The sequence below is a fragment of the Schistocerca piceifrons genome, chromosome 6 (genome assembly GCF_021461385.2).
Source record: "Schistocerca piceifrons isolate TAMUIC-IGC-003096 chromosome 6, iqSchPice1.1, whole genome shotgun sequence".
NCBI lineage: Eukaryota > Metazoa > Arthropoda > Insecta > Orthoptera > Acrididae > Schistocerca > Schistocerca piceifrons.
The window spans coordinates 351925725-351943575 of NC_060143.1; the positions used below are offsets into that span (position 1 = coordinate 351925725).

General features: G+C 38.1%; 1 long non-coding RNA gene across 1 annotated transcript; it reads left to right on the plus strand.

Moving 5' to 3' along the window:
* The first annotated feature begins 1596 nt into the window (after window positions 1-1596).
* Window positions 1597-10030, plus strand: LOC124803027. Its single transcript, XR_007017181.1, has 2 exons — window positions 1597-1713; window positions 9669-10030. It is a non-coding gene; the product is annotated as an uncharacterized LOC124803027 (long non-coding RNA).
* Window positions 10031-17851: the final 7821 nt, after the last annotated feature.

The window sequence follows — 17851 nt, forward strand, 5'->3', positions numbered from 1 at the left end:
TATAACCGTCACCTGCAGCATTTATCACGCTTCTTTGAACACCTCACATACTGAATATCCTCCTCCTTTCGATTTGCATTTGAGTACATATACCACTATAAACACTGTTAAATAAGAAAGATCAGCCTGTAATCGAAAATGAATTGAAAATGAGAAACAGTAACTATAATTGTTACCAAAATTAATATGTTTTAGGGGCCTTTCCTTTGAACTTATGTTGGGCACCTGTGGACCACGGTACGTGTGTATTTCCGATGTAATCTAGTTAAAGTCTGGTAGCTTCCTTTCTTGGTAGTACAATCAGGTTCTCTAATAACCCAGTATTATTTGTTTTCCTGCTGATCTGTGCCGCACTTCGGACCGGTTTGTAGTCTCACTGTGGTAGACTTCTGCAAGAGACGGTAGGAATGGTTCGCTTTCAACCGCCAAATGCTAAGCACAACTGTTACATATTATTTCTTTCCAAATATTAGTTTCCAGAGATCATTCTCCATTTTCTCGCTCCACAGGGTACCAGTGGCTTTGTCTACTTTGATCGCCTTACACGAGAGCCTGTGAGGCTCCATTCCTCACACGTGGCCATCGCAATCTCGTCGTCTTTTTCTCTTAACATCAGTGAAGTTTCCTTAGTGTTGGTAAGGATCACGATTAGATTTGTACTGTCGTCTCCCATCTGAGAGGACCACTGGAACCACTGTCATTCCCAGAAATTCATGTAGGACTATTATTGCGCTATTCTTAGTGAGGGTGAGACAAGCTACTGATTCACCGATGTCATCTGAGATCCATTTGGGTCTCTTGAAATACTTCATACTGCTGACTCTCAACGTTCCGGAAACATTTTTAATACTGGTATGACTTCAATCATTCCAATACTGAACAATGGACCTGCTTTGCCAGTAACATCAGGTCACGAAAAAGAACCAAATGTGGAATCCTTAGATTATGTCCTTAGAACACAATACTTACACGAGTGTTCGCTGATGAAGTCTGCTCCACGCGAAATACCGTTTCCTGGCTGATCCCCGTATTGTTCAGAAAAGCCCTTGATTGTTAGTGTAGCGGTCTTCTGTCCAAAGACTGGTTTGATCCACCTCTCAACGCTACTCTATCCTGTGCAAGGCTTTTATTCTTCGAGTAACTAATGCAGCCTACATTCTTCTTAATCTGCTTACTGTATTCATCTCTTGGGCTCGCTCTACGATTTTTACCGCTCACGCTTCCCACCAGCACCAAATTATTGTCCTCTAAGCTTTCTCTAGATTTGGTTTTGTAGAATGTGGCCGCACCACGCTGCTGAGTTTTTCGTTGAGTCCTAGTTCTCTTACTATTCCAAATGAATTGTATTATATTGAATTATAATTAAAATTACTAATTTGATTTTGGAATGATACTGGTTTATCACTAATACTTTGAATTGGATCCTTTCGCTATGTTCGCAGAACTATAGATTAAGTAGGAGCATCGAAAAACATATACGATTGTTTCTTATGTCACAAGGAATACTAGAGATGATTAGCAACGCAATTACGGAAACTTGTTTTTCCCTTGTAATAAGTGTCTACGCGCCCACCTGCAGAGAACATGGACAAAGTGGGGATATCCGGAGCCACGTACAGATAGTGTCTAGTATATATAGCTCTCCATTTCAAGCCCGTGTATTACAGTGCTACAGAATCCGAAGCAATGGTTGGTCAAAAGCTGTGTGCACAGGTAAACTGATTACGCTTACATATTTACATTCTTGTGCATCTTTAATTCTGATTGTTAAAACAAATAAGAATCGAAAAATTTGACAGTTCCATCTGAAGCCATCTTATTTTGTCAGTTACAAAATCGTGGTTGGTATGGCAGCAATAAACATAATTTCAGATTCCCCTGATTTATTTCGACGGCCTTCAATCCGCGTTTTATTCCTTACGCTTTTTTTTAAAGTGAGGCTGTTCACTGACAGGATTCATTTAGAAAGGGATTGTCCACTGAGAATACTCTTCTAATATTTGACAAGATAAACCGATATAAAGGGTGACTAAGGTGGGTCAAAGTAAGTAAACATTGGAGATGTTTTTAGTATAAGTTTCATTGTATCAGCTTAATTCAGTTTACGTGTTGTACGAAGCTTACAATAAATTCTGTCTATAAGAAACCTTACGCGTACGTGTCTTGGTCCAATTTCACAGCTAACCGTAACTGAATAAAGAGCAGAACCATCGTTGTTAAGACAAAGAAGACTTGTTTCTCCAAACTGGTTCAGTATATTTTACAACTGTTCTCACAGAATTATGTCGGATAACTCGGTTAATGTACGCAGGCTTGTTGTGGCAGTCTACCTCGAAATGCTCTTAGTCTTAGGTGATTAACTGTACTGTGTTCAGGGCACTCCACTTTCAATCTGGAGATATTTCAAAACAGTGCCTGCCTTCATCAGTGGTGAGTAACGTAATTTTTTCAAAACGGTTTGAAATAAAAGCTATATACTGTGTTCAGTACCCCAATGGCTGTATTATTCCCACGTCTTCAAGCTGTTGGGTGACATTTCTAGACAAGATAAATAGTAGTGTTTCCAAGTACCTCTTTCGTCAACACGATTTTGGGATTTTCATTTCTTTAAGGCTACTTCGCCCAGAATTACAGACACTCAGCACTTCTAGCTTAAATACGTAAAGACTGACAGGAAATGTACGGAATGTGACACTGATTCTGTGGTCACGTGTTACTTAGGAGAAAATATAGTAATACAGCGACGATCAGCTGTGAAATTTAATAAGGAATTGGAAAATGTAATTGAGATATATTTACAATATGTTACATACAAAAATGTGCGAATCCAAAATACTGATAACACTGTTCGACATGGGTTCTATTTCTGATATTAAAGTATGTGCTTCTAGACCATTTTACCGTGGGAAATTCAGATATGTAAACAAAATATCGTTGTCAGGGATACTTTTTATGTAATACGTATATATATGTATATTCACAATTCATGGCAAACACAGAGACGTTATAGAGAAATACGGTTATGTTGCCGCATCCAGTAGTGATAGAACGTGATAATTTCTTGTGCAACAGCAGGTGGGAAGAATCAGACATCATTAGGTTACCGCTGCCACACCTATGTCATTAAGACCACCTGAAACATCTCATTAACTCGAACGGCGACAGCCGGTCGCTGCCTCGGCAGTAAAGCTTCACACCTCTTAGGGGCAGTTGCATCGAGTTTACAACAGCGTTGTTAGCTGCAATTTGTGTCAGTCTTAACAAGTGGGTGTTTTGGCTGACAAGTGACTGTCTGTCATATTTCAGAGCACGGTTGAATTTTTTAGTTCCTGTGTGTAAGCTGATTGAGCCTGGTGCTGAAGGTAAAACGACTGCTTGTTTTTACACATCAGCGTTCCTCTAGTTCCCTACTATTAATTTAATACAGGTGTATTACCAAAGTGGTATTTTTAAATTTGCAGAAATGCCACGTCATCGTGGATGACGATATAAGCCGGAAAACTTCTGCTACATCTGTGGGAAGTTCACTTTTGCCAGCAATAGGAAGAAAATTTCTTCAGTCATAAAGAAAGCATACAAACATTGCTTTGGAGTAGAGGTAGGAGACCAAGATAAAGAATGGGCACCACATTTCTGTTGTGCTACATGTTAATGCAAACTAATTCAGTGGTGGAAAGGCAAAGAGAATGTGGCGTTGTTTGCTGTTTCCATGGTGTGGAGGGAGCCTAAGGACCATGTTACTGATTGTTATTTCTGTCTAACAAAAATTCAGGGTTTTACAAGCAAAAAGTCGAAGAGGCACAGTGTTTACCCAGATTTGCCTTCAGCGAGAATGCCAGTTCAGCGATCCGACAACCTTCCAGTACCTTCAAGAGCTCGAGGTCAAATTCTGAGTGACAGTGAAATAAGTAGTACTGAAGAAATCACATATGATGATTCTTTATATCACTGCACAAGTGAGTAATCGCCACATTTGTTAACACAGGCAGATTTAAATGATTTAGTACGTGATCTAGGACTAAGTAAACAAAAGGCGCAGCTGCTTGGTTCAAGATTACAAGAGTATAATCTACTGCACCAAAGTACTAAAATCAGTGTGTTCAGGCACAGAGAACATGCCTTTATTTCTTATTTTTCAAGTGACGAAGCACTGACATTTTGCAATGACGTTGCTGGCCTGATGAAAGTGCTGAACTTCACCTATATTTCACTGGAGTGGAGACTTTTCATAGACGCATCGAAAACAAGTCTGAAGGGTGTTTTGCTCCATAACGGAAATAAAATGCCCACTGTTCCAGTATCTTACGCTAGTTTGACAAAAGAGAATTACGAATTCGTACAAAGGATGCTAAATTCATTAAAATACAATGAACACAAATGAAAAATATGTGCAGATTTCAAGGTAATTGCTATGGAACTGGGAATGCAACAAGGCTACACAAAGTATGCCTGTTTTCTTTGCGAGTGGGATAGTCGAGACCAAAATTCTCACTACGTGAAAAAGAAATGGCCTAGGGGAAGAGGGAAAGTTGGCGAAAAGAATGTACAACGTGAAAGTCTGGTAGCTCCTGAATATATACTACTTCCACCGCTTCACATCAAACTTGGCCTGATGAAACAATTCGTGAAGGCCATGGATCCAACAGGCTGTGGGTTTGCATATCTAGCTACCAAATTATCCCGTCTTTCAGCTGCAAAAATAAAGGAAGGTGTATTTGTGGACCCACAAATCAGAGAGCTGCAGAAAGATGCAAATTTTGAAGCATGTTTAACTGATAAAGAAAAAACCGCATGGGACTGTTTCAAGATGAAGTCGGAAAACTTCCTCGGAAGAAGAAGAGCTACTAACTACAAAGCAATGGTGAAGGATATGATCAAAGCATATCAGGATTTGGGGTGCAATATGTCTTTGAAAGGTACATATGATGGACTCTCATCTGGACTACTTCACAGAGAGTTGTAGTGACGTATCGGATGAACATGCGGAAAGATTCCATAAAGACATTTCTACCATAGAAAGGCACTATGAAGGGAAGTGAGTACCTTCTATGTTAGCAGATTATTGCTGGAATATCATTCGAGAGAAGAAAGTTTCACAATACAAGAGAAAAAAGTGATGTGCATTACAAGGCAGTGGCTCATTGTTTGTCAATTTTCTGTAATGTCTCATGTCAAATAAATGCTTCAAAGTGTATACACAAAGGTTACTGTGTTATATGTTAGATCCCACCCTCCATTAATGTGATGAACTTATAACATCATAAAGATGTGCATCTGTTTGTCGAATTTCACCTCACGTTTGCTGCACTACATCAGAAACTGAAAAGAGAAATAAAATTGCGATTACTCATAAACTATCCCTGACAGAAAAAAAACAAAAACAGTTTTCAATTCAGCACTCAAATTACAACTAGGATCACAATACTTTTTATCAGAAATAGAAAAAAAGGTTTTTTTTGTAGAACAGTGTAATTTGATAGAATAATTGGGAGAATTATAAGACAGAAATAATATATGACTTCATACACCGAGAACAAATGGAAAATAACTAGGATATGTTATTTATATAATACTATTTTATGGGAGGGAATTTTATAATTATGAGTAAATAAAGCTCCTTATGTGAAACGACAATTGCAGTTTAAATGTGGAGGATATGTGTCTTTTTTTTATCGGTGTAGCGTTGTCGAAATCGACCTCGCAAAGAAATAGTTTCTACGTCAAAAGAATTTTTATCACCATAGTTAATTGCCAATTTAAACTTTATATAGACAAATATCGAGATCAGTCGTCTGTCTCAATGTCTGGAAAGTCGGATGTGTTTTCTAACATCAGCAGAAGTTGTGTGCAAACTGAGGTGCTGAATTCAGTTTTCAAAGTGAATGGCTTTTCCAAGCAACTGCAACCATGTTCTGGATTAACAACATGATTTCAAAACAGCGGGAAATGTTCCGACGCATCTGAGAGAGATAGAAGAAAAGTATAATTATACAAAAAGAAATGTATGTGTTATTTTTAGTTTTTGGCTACACTAAAAACTGCGTGCAACAATAAAATATGAAGGTCATTTGCGGTGACTTAAAGGATAACATCCTTACAATAAAACATCAACCTGAAAGTTGCTGTACTTGTCTTTGCGCTTTTGGAGCTGACATGCCTTTGCTTCCTCCAACTTTCGATTTGATTTTCACTAATTATCCAGGGACCTAAAGTATAACATGGACTATTACTCGCTGTGCAACTTGTCATTTTTCATTATAATCCGACATTTTAATTTGATGTGCAGTCTTACGTTTACGTACTTAGTCATCGATTGCCCTTCAAGAGCTTGTAGATGATAAATGAAAATATTAATATATAGTAATATAATAATCATAGTTCTGTATAGGAAGAAGTTAGTGCGTTTTACATGAACTCGTATATATAGCCAAAATTGTAACTGCTGAAACTATTTTCTGATCGTGTCCAAATATGAAATCATTCTTAATTAAACAACGTAAATTTCAACAAAACTCACTAGTTTTTCCATGCAGTTAGAGACCTTTAGTTTCCTTCATATTAGTTGAAGAAAAAGGTTTGGGGAATCGGAGTAATCCTTCTCTAATGCAAAGCAATGGATTAAGATAACAATATATGTGGTTTTATAGAAATACGCAAATTCTTAATCCATGAACGTGACGGTTGGTTCAAAATAGTGTTACACGAAAATAACGACAATTAACCTGAGAATGTAACGCTTTTCTTAGCATATACTGTGGCAGACACACATTGCAGTAACAATATCAACGTTAAGCTTGACATCCTTAAACATTCAATTGCAGTTACACCAAGTCGGTTGCTGCAAAAACAATCCAAGTAGTTTAAAATAACTGTGTCTTTAATTTTTCAGTTAATTATTATCCCATTGCCAAAATGATTACAATTTCCCTTACATTTTAAATCCACAACTTACAATTGACTGTAAAATAAGTACGTTTTTAAATTTATGTTTACTGTATTTCTGTTTCCATTGTTACGATTTTAACATTACTACAGGCAGCACTGTTGTTAAGTGTTTATTCTGCAATTCCCCAAATCTCTTCATGTATATGGTTCAAATGGTTCAAATGGCTCTGAGCACTGTGGGACGTAACATCTGAGGTCATCAGTCCCCTAGAACGTAGAACTACCTAAACCTAACTAACCTAAGGACATCACACACATCCATGCCCAAGGCAGGATTTGAACTTGCGACCGTAGCGGTCGCGTGGTTCCAAACTGAAGCGCATAGAACCGCTCGGCCACACCGACCGTCTTCATGTATATGTTTCCCCTGTTACAGAGGTACACTCAGCCATATACAACTTCCTCACAGCCTGCTCTGTTTCTTCATAGCTCCTTGTCCTGTTTCTATAACATGTTGCCATTAGCAGACAACCTTGTAAGTGGGGCAACCACGTCTGTGACTACTACTTTAGCTGTATTTTGTCCTATTGTTGGATCACTACCGGTTTCGTGGCACTAAAACCTACATCTTCAGGTTAACTTTTGACTAAAACGGTCAGATACTGGCATCATTTTCTTTTACAACTACTAAAGTTACAGTCACCATTGCCCACATTTACGCTACGAAAATTGCTACCAGACATGCAAATGGTTTTCGTGTTGAAACTTCTGTTGCTTGTTTAGCTGGCATGAGTTTTACCCAAAAATAACCCAAACAAAGCTTTCGCAATTACTATCTTACAGTTACAATAATTTCATTTCATTATGTGGTCCATACTAGACAGAATACTCATCGTCAAGAAAGTACACTACAGTCTAACGTTTTGTTTCATTAATGTGGCTGTCTCTGCAGTTTGAGTGCTGATCACCGAACGTCACTGTTCCATCAATGCAAAATTTCAATTATGCGTGCTCCACACATGTGTTTATTGCTATCCAACCACCGACTAACCATGCAGGTTGAGGACCTTATTTCCTGTCAGAAACTAAACTTTTAGCGGCATGTGGACTCATTTCGATTTGCTTCCTTAATTACAATAAATGCAAACAGATTTTGCAAGTGCATGGTTTTTCTTTTTAAGATATGGCCGCTTAAGCCGTGGTCCACGGCATATTTGTTCCTACATGCAGGAGACGTCATTGGAGACAATATATCCACAGATAGGAATTTCGAACAAATACGGGCTCAGCAAGGTGAACTGTTTTTACGTAGTCATGTATATGTCAGATCTAGGCCTAAGACCGCGGAGTCGCGCTGTCATGTATTTTGGAGATTATGGTGTGGTAGATTTGGCGATTTTTGCTTTATTTTGCACGAAGACCCTGAACATTTTTCATTTCATCCTTTTTATTATCTGTTGTTTGTGTGCTTTTGAATCACGATGGTCACTGTGTACATCCTAGAGTTATAAACGTTGAATTTAGGTAGACTGGGAGAAAAGAATTTGGTGGTTATCTTGGCCCAGTACTTCTGATTTATCGATGTTTCCCTGGGTACGCCACGCGTTTAGGCTTTCTTGTTTCTGTCATATATGATTTTGAGTATATCCAAGTAATATTATATTTTCCTGCCGTGGCATTTTTCAAATAATCACGCACCTCTATTGTTGCTTTAAGCACTGTGTGAATACAGTGTCTTCTCAGTGCCATTCTGAGAAGATGTATGGCAATTTTTAAGAACAGAAGAAACAATTCCCTTTCTTTTGGTACTTTTTCAGAGAAAAGTACCTTGGAACACAACCCAAGACTCTTCTTTGATCTTATCCCATAACATTATGAGGTTGGCTTATTAATTTAGATTTGGCAGTGCTAGTGGTAGCGGGTGACTTTACTGTCTACATACCTTCCACACCCTTAACGGAATTTGTGAACTCCATCATCTGCGTTTAGTATTACCCCGTGTGACAGTGTGAGAACTTTTTAGAAATGCATTAAGTGACAGAAGAATGACGTGGATGTCAACATGATACACATCTAGTACGTTGTGGGATACCTGATGTGTACCATATCCACACTAGCCAGCGTACCAGTCCTCGTCCATGTGCGGGACGGATTCAAAATGGTTCAAATGGCTCTGAGCACTATGGGATTTAACATCTGTGGTCATCAGTCCCTTAGAACTTAGAACTACTTAAACCTAACTAACCTAAGAACATCACACACATCCATGCCCGAGGCAGGATTCGAACCTGCGACCGTAGTAGTCGCGCGGATCCGGACTGAGCGCCTGAACCGCTAGACCACCGCGGCCGGCGGGACGGATTCGTTCCGGCACATGTCTCCCTCAGTCTTTTAGGTGGTTCGACCACGGCCTAATGTCCATGAAACATAATCACCAAATGCACAAATAATGCAGTGAAAGCTTGCTTTGTGACGATAGGGATACTCACTTGTACAACGATCTCATTTTCTGGGCTGACATATATTGTCTAAACTAAACGTGTTCAAGCTTTGTTTTCTCAGGCATTTTGGCAGCTGTTTCGTTTGGAAACGCTTGGTTCGTGTCACACATACGTTAGTCGCTACAGCCTGTCTGTCATTCCGTGCTGAAACCAAAAAGAGTTACCTAAAATATGTAAAAAAAACATGCTTACCTCTCGTGGGGCTTCTATTAATTCTATGTAAGTATGAAGAACGTGTGACAATTTCACAAGAGACTCATTCGTTTCATTTTGTGATATTAGACCCTGGTGATGTCGGCGGTCATGCTGATTGCCCTAATGATGATGACCGGCCCAGCAGACGCCCAGAGCACCACGACCACCACGACCACAACAGAGGGATCGGCGCTGATAGACCTCGACCTGGGTGGTCTCGTTGGCGAACTAGGAGACACCGTCGGAGACCTCGTTGGAGGGGGCATTATACACGTAAGCCGCGCAGGGGCAGCCCGATCTGGTTCATCTGCCCACAGCCGGGGAAAGAAGACACATTCATAGGCACAGGGAAACTTTCAACGACTATTTCAATTTTACCTGGGATTTATAATTATGAAAATGGGACTGATCTAAAGTGAGATGTTAATAAAGCATGGATATGATGCTTACTATCTTTGTGGATGAATGTACCCTTCCAATGTTTGTTATAATTCACCTAGGCCTTTCCTGGACTGTCGTCTTACCAGTCAGCAATCCGAGCAAGAAGTGAAAACCGACTCACATTTTTTATATACAAGCACACATACCTGTATATCATTCGTAGTGGCAAGAACTCTGGAACTGTATTTGGTGACAGTGTGCATAGAATTCCAGTCGAGTTTTCGGCGATTCTCTGTTGTCATATAAGGTCGTTAGTAAACATAACATTTTCCGTGCACTAACTGTGAGTAGATGACAAAATTAACAACAAAAATGAAAATAACGGAAATGGAAACTGACTTACATAATGTTTGACTGACATTGCTATGTACAGCGGACGTTAATTACATTTGTACGACTATTTCCGTACCATGTGTTTGGCTGGGGCTGATATCTGCATTGGATAATACGCATATAAGGAAAACAAACATTAAAAAAGTATATCGAAACACATACATAGTATGTTTCCCAGTGCGGTCTAACTCGATCTGACAACATCTCGTTCAACAAACACCTAGGATATTCACGTCTGCAACCTAAGGTAATCGTTGCCAATATGTATTCGTAAGAAGAATGTATCGACTAAGGTTCAATAAGTGTTTTAAAATGGGTAGGCACATTTACTTGTACGAGTGGAGGACCCAGTGGCGTAAGATACAGGTTAACCATAAAGTTTTATTCAAATGGCTCGGAGCACTATGGAACTGAGGTCATCAGTCCCCTAGAACTTAGAACTACTTAGACGTAAGTAACCTAAGGGCATCACACACATCCATGCCCGAGGCAGGATTTAATCCTGCGACCATAGCGGTCGCGCGGTTTTAGACTGAAGTGCCTAGAACCTCTCGGCCACTCTGGCCAGCAAAGTTTTGTACATATTTCAGTAGGAAAGAAGGCTACAGCTACCAGATAGAAATATTTTCCGTTTCATGAAAAAACACGTTCTATAAGTTTCATGTTATCGGCATCACTGATACTTAGGCACTACAGGTAAGACGACTGTAAACTGTTTTTTGAGTTTCTATGTGGTATACATGAAAAGTTCCTTCTTCCAAATAAGAATTTACATTGCCAAAAGCACATAGCTGCATGTGTTGCTTCATTCGGGTGTCTTACGTGTACCATTATCAAACCCTGATAATGATATTTTCAATTGATTTCTAAAGAGGCAGCTGAGGTAGAACGTAGTACGGATCTGAATGTAATATTTAGGTCAAAAGTAACGACTGTAATCTCAGCTTATAGCAATATTATTAAGGTAGTTTCAATGGAAAACGATCCCCTTGACTATCGTACAGGACATTTATTTGTACATTGCTAGACGACTGGAATTCCAAGAGGTTTCCTTGGCAGTATTTTGCGTGGCAATGTGTTGAGTCTGTGGGTTTCCTTTACTTCTGTCCACCTTCTGTAGGTGTCCTACATCACGGTGTGGTTGACTGGCAAATTCCGAGAGTGATCATTCCTAGAAGACTCAGTCAACGTATTGCTCCCTCCCTTGTGTATCTCACAAAAAGACCATGTAACGACCTCGTTCCCGTGTTGCGACGGAAGTGTCTCTGAGTTTCACTGTCACTAAAGCAGGCTGCAAATGTATATTCACCTACCTCAGATCGGCGTCTGCTCAGTGTTCCTTCACTCTGTAACGTAGAAACTTACAAGATTATGAAAAAGCAGCGTTGATGGCAACAGCATCTAATAACTACAGTTACTGAGGCCGCGTAAATTTCGTTATGTTTGCTCCTGAAAATATGCAAAATATAAATTTTTGGGTGGAAAACGGAGTCCTGATCTTCATTCAAAGTTCGGAAATCTGGTAAAAGTAGGTTTTATTGTCTTTGCATAAACATGTGTTATCGGCCCACATTTAGTATGCAAAACTGCTATTATAAGTTCCCAGTTTATGCTACGCGTAAAGCAGCCAGAATTCTCCTAAGTCCAATGCGAGAATAATCACATGAATGTACAGTCACTTTCTACACATAACGTTGATTTCTTACATAAGTCATTCAGTGGATTTCTTTCACAAAGATTGCTTGTCAAATATATTCTGTAGTAGAACACAGAACATCACCACGCGAAATTTTCACACGCGTATATCTTCCGAACAAATTGCCTCACGACACTCAAACTTTTACAAAACTTTCATAGCAACAGAAGCTACCACCGCAAGCCATCTGAAAGCGAAGGACAAAACTTTCTTCATCTTACACATTTCATGGACGGACACATTTAACATGACCTTCGCGTTTCAAAAGCTAGTTCACGACTCCCTCAATGCCGTTGCTTACAGGGCCTATACTATTCGATAGAGCGTGGTAAAGACTTCACTGTATTTGGTTGATCAAATGAACAGCCAATCAAATCAATCTTTCAAGATCATATTCGCACCTAAACTGTTGTGAGCCAATCTATACATCAGATTCATTGGTGTCACTTCGACAAACAATTTATCACTATAACGTTTATTGATTGAAACTAAACCAAAATTAATCTTGAGATAATTTTAGGAGAACATTACCCTACAACGAAGTATTCTGGATGCCTTCTTACAAAAACAGGTATGCTTGGACATACATCATTAGCAATGTGGGTACGAACATCATTTCCACACTATAATTGCGTAATTCATTAGATAAAATTAATCTTGCACTCACTCTCATTTACTCGCTCCACGAGGTAAGACACAAATAATAATTTTATCTGAATTTTGTATTACGAAAATGAAAATTAAAGTTTTAGTATGAAAATCTCAATTAATTAATTCTGAACATTGACAGTTCTTTTTATGTAAAAAACTATTATAGTTCCTAACTAAATTCCTAACTGAATTTCACTCCATAAATGTAGGTTTTTGTTATTTTCGGTAATTTTCTCTAGGTTTTAAAATACGCCACCGAGAAAGGTGAGATTTTGCAACCAGCTTCTTTTTAATAGCAGAAGTTTTGTTTTATCAAAACTGAACAATATTTAGTACCGTTTATTTAGATTCTTAGGGGCTTGAATACTCTGTCGCTGGAACTAACACAAGTAGCACTTCCCAAGGCCGTGCTAGCGACAGATGCGAGTGAATCACGCCGAGATACAAGCATATGCTACTGCCATTGGCTCCATAGGTAGGAGCCCATACTGCTTTAAAACACAACTGTGGATGCGTCGCGACGCTACGCAACCCCTAAGAACCTAAAATTACTATTGAGTATGTTTTAAGTTTCTTACTAAATACTTGATAGGAAAGATTTCAAAAACTTCACTGAGACTGTCAAGAAACTGTTTTTATCAACAATCAAATTATTCAGACTACCTGACACCAAAACATGATATACCTATTTACATAAATTGTCAATGCGTAGGGCTGATGACATACAGATCACAGTTTTTACAAAAATAGAAATTGTTGTTAGCTGAAAGAAATACTCATCTAATCTTCTTACAAGAATTCTTTAGAAAATAATATTGTCTTGTTCAAATAATACATTTGACCAAATCAGGATTAATAATTTTTAAATACTAATTATGGAAATTTTTACAAGAGTTCTTTAAACATCAACCATAATTTAAATCCAATTCAAACTTCCCCCCCCCCCCCCATCCCCCCAAAAAAAACCATTAACTTTGTTTCGTCTTTTGATGAGATGCAAACGTTTTACTGAAAATGTAGGTGAAGCATTATGTCGATTATAAATATCACATTAAAATTTTGACACTTTGGAGGTGGTTAGTTTCCAAGAAAAGCACTTACTCTTGGATCACAAATAGCTCGTCACTGGCATACAGTATCCAGCTTGGTCTCAACATTGATTTCTCACTCAGTCTCTTATCAGGTTCATTACAATTTTCGTACCTGTAAAATACAGTGGACCTCAGAGTCCATTCTCCAACTTTACATCCTAGCCAGACACACATATTAATTATCATAAACAATTGTGTCTTCAAGTTTGCTTCTCACATTCAAAAGTTAAAAGAAAAACTTTTTAAAAAACCTTTCAAGAAATTTTTTTCAAAATTTTTATTCAAATTTTACTGAAAAATCTTTTTCGGGCAACTCATATTCATCACTTATTCAGCATTTCTTTACATTTAGCATTAATGAACTCAGTGAAAACTGAATTAACTGTTACTCAAAACTTCAGCAGTACCCAAAACTGGCACTATTACTGAAATCTTTTTTCAAAATCTGTTAGTGATTAAGCGATTAACTGTTACAGAATTGGCGGATTTCAAATTTGCTCTTTCTTAAACCTCTTTCAGAAAAAAATTACTGCTGGACTTTACACTAGTAATCTATTACACTCCAAAAGAAATACAACATCATTAAACATACTGCAAAATTATTTCTGCCACATTCTGTGGCTCTGAAAAACATCATTACACATTATGCAAAGTTATACAAAATTACTGTGCACCGAAAAACATCCAGACCACCTCCTGCAGATTTGCAACACCTGAAATATACATTACATACAAAGAGAAAAACAGTTTTACAAAATTACTGAAATTACTCATGCTCACTCCAATAGCTCAGAGGCATATCTTACCTACTACTATTTACAAAGAATACATATTCTACAGAAAATTCCTTTTATAATTGCTGAAAATTATCTTTGCCAGCTTCTGTAACTTAATCAATACACGTTAGACACATCTTTTATAAACAGAATACAATGGCAAAGAATACCGAAAGTTGTTATGGAGAATACTGAAACTAACTCCAGCCAACCTCTGTGGATCTTCACCTCTCATTCACAATATCCAAGACAAACACAAAACGTCCTTATAGAAAAACACTAAGCATGACATGCCAACTCTCTGTGGATCTGCAACACATCTCATACACAATATTCAACAATAATATACTTCACTAAAATTATTAAGTACGCTTAAGTCCAACTCCGTGGTTTTCAGAAGACATCAATTACAGAACATCCCTTTCACTCGTTTTGCAGTCAATGCTCTCTTGCCTCTGAACACATTACTTTTACGTCAACATTTCTACAAGTCACAGACTTTGGAAAATTAGACACATTAAGCTAACCTCTGTGGCTTTCAAAGTACTTCAAATGCTAGACTTTACTTACTTGGTAGGCAATTCCGTGTTGCCATTTCTGTATAGTCACATTAAAGTATTATTTTCCTCTCATTGCCATTCCTCTTTCATCCTGATTAGTTACTTCTTAGTCATGTTATTTACTCCAACTATTCTCAAAAACTGTCTTCCTTTTGCCTTTACTATACTTACTCTACACCTTCATTTCTATGCTTGTATTACACTAGTACACTATTTATTGATAGTAAAGAAGGAACGATGACAGCGAAAGTTCTGAATGTTGAAGAGGAAGGTCGACAACATGAAAAGAAAGAGAAGTAGTATTGTCAACAACTCGAGTACCTAGTGTTCGTCAAACAGCATTGCATAGAGTGCAACGCACTCTGATGCTTCTTAGTGACTTCTATTTAATGGCTGCTCCATTATGTTATGATTCAAATCACTGGCATTATGCCACCCCTTTGCCTCTGATAGACCTACTTCTCTCTCTTCACCATACTCATAATAGCCTTCAATTAACTTAGCTGTCCTGCAAAGATGTATTGGCAAATCATGAGCAACAGAATATCTTCTTTCAATAAAAGGAACACATATGGTTTTACCCTGTACTGTAATTGCCACTTCCATATTTCCAAAATCCAATTTAGGTTTCATACTTCTGCAAAAAATCAGCACCTACTAACATTTCCACTCTTAGACGTTTAATAGTTAGAAAGCTTTGTACGACCTGAACTCCACCAATAATAATTGGTAACAATATTTCTTGTTTCACAACCTCTTTACTTTTATCAGTAGCCACAATACAGCTTTACCCACTTCCTGATACTATAGTTATTTGTTTACTTTCAGGATGCGCATTAACAAACTCCTGTGACATACCACAAACTTCAGAACCGCTATCAATTAGCCATTCAACCTTAATATTAAACACTGCCACTTCAATAATAGGTTGTCTTGGATTTCTTTTCAAACACTTTGATTCAGTCTCCTCTATCAAATCCTGCACAACTTCTCGTCTGTCAAAACCTACCCCTCCTGTGGAAATTAAATTAATATTCACTCGATCTTTCACCTTACATTTACTATTAACAGCTTCCTCTAAATTACTTATTATGGAAAATGCATCACTTCCTTCCCCATCCTCTTCATCTAAATTCTCCTCTGATTCTGCAATCCTTCCTACAGTATCATCAGAAATATTTATGTTACCCCCTTCTTCCATACTGTCAGCTTCATTTTCTGAAAACTATTTACTTACTTTATTTACAAGTTTTTCAGCACTTTCACCCTCTTCCTCTAGCAACTCGACAATATTAGTTCCAAAGTCATCTGGTAGTCTCGCATTGCTTTCTAAGTGGCGATTTACCAACAGATCCTGATCTAAATACTTACTTTCAGTACCTAGTTCCTCTTTAAAATGGTTCTGCTCATATTTATTAGTATTGTTCCTGTCACATAATGCTATGTTATTTACTATTACTCTCCTTTCCTCTCCTACTTACAATAACATTACTCTCCAAACATTGTTTAATAGGTGCTGTCTAGCGCGAGTGTCATCACAGACGCCCAACAGTTTAACTGCTGTACTCCGCCTTCACCTCTGACGTTTCCACCACCTGACAGGTGAGGCTTATCCATGACATCATTGTCTCTCAGCTGATTGCAGTGGGCATACCGGTCCAGGTAAATGAACCTGCCCCCTGCTCTTTCCACCTGTTGCCCCTCTTCCCCCTTTCCCTCCATAACTGTTCACTCATGGCAGTGAAACCATGTTCATATTGATGTCCTCTCGGATTTCATTGGGTCTTGTGGGAGGCCTGTATTCTCTCCTAGCACTTTCTTCTTCTTTTAAAAGGTTCTAAACTCTTTCCAAATAATGAACAAACCGGTAAATGTCATCCCAGGTGCAGAAATGATTTTATTCCGCCAGTACAAAGGCAACTTATTTTCAATCCCCATTACTATCTGTTCTGTCTCAAATTTTGAATTTAAATATGACAGTGTATTGACCGACTTTTACACAGACCTTTTAATGCTACCTTTCTTGGGATCATATGTTTTCCCCAGCAACATTTATTCAAAATTTCTATTTCCTTTCTCTTACCCCAATATTCATCAAAGAATGCCTGCTTGAATTCCACTAGACTGTCGTATTTATCTGAAACTAAGTTACCCCAAATTCTAGCTTCCCCTACTAGATTAGAAGTAATGAAACCCAATTTTGGTTTATAGTTCCATACTTTAGATAACACATCTTCAAAGTCATTCGAGAATTCTTTCGGACGCACATTCTTATTTGGATCAAATTTCAGAAATTGGCGACATGTTACATAGGAATTTCCATAGATTCCACAACACCAATAGATATTACACAAACATTACGGCTATTACCCTTATGTTCAACTATTGTTAGTCTACTTTCATGGTTACCTAATTGTTCATTCACACTTGAACTGATGTTAGTTTCTAGGTTAGTGAGTTTACTAACCACTTGTGTTCCAAAGTTTGTACACATGTCTTTCCCTTCTTTAACTTTACTTTCTAAACAGCATGGTTAATCCCAGAGTAATTTTCTACACTTTGCACATGTTCATGAACTTTATCCACTTCTGAATTTACATATTCTTTGAATTATTCACTATTCTCAGCAACCTGTAAATCTGGGAAGTTAGTTCACATTCCACTGTTACAACTGCAGCATTACATCCTTCCCTGACCTGATTAATATCACTCTTAATATTAT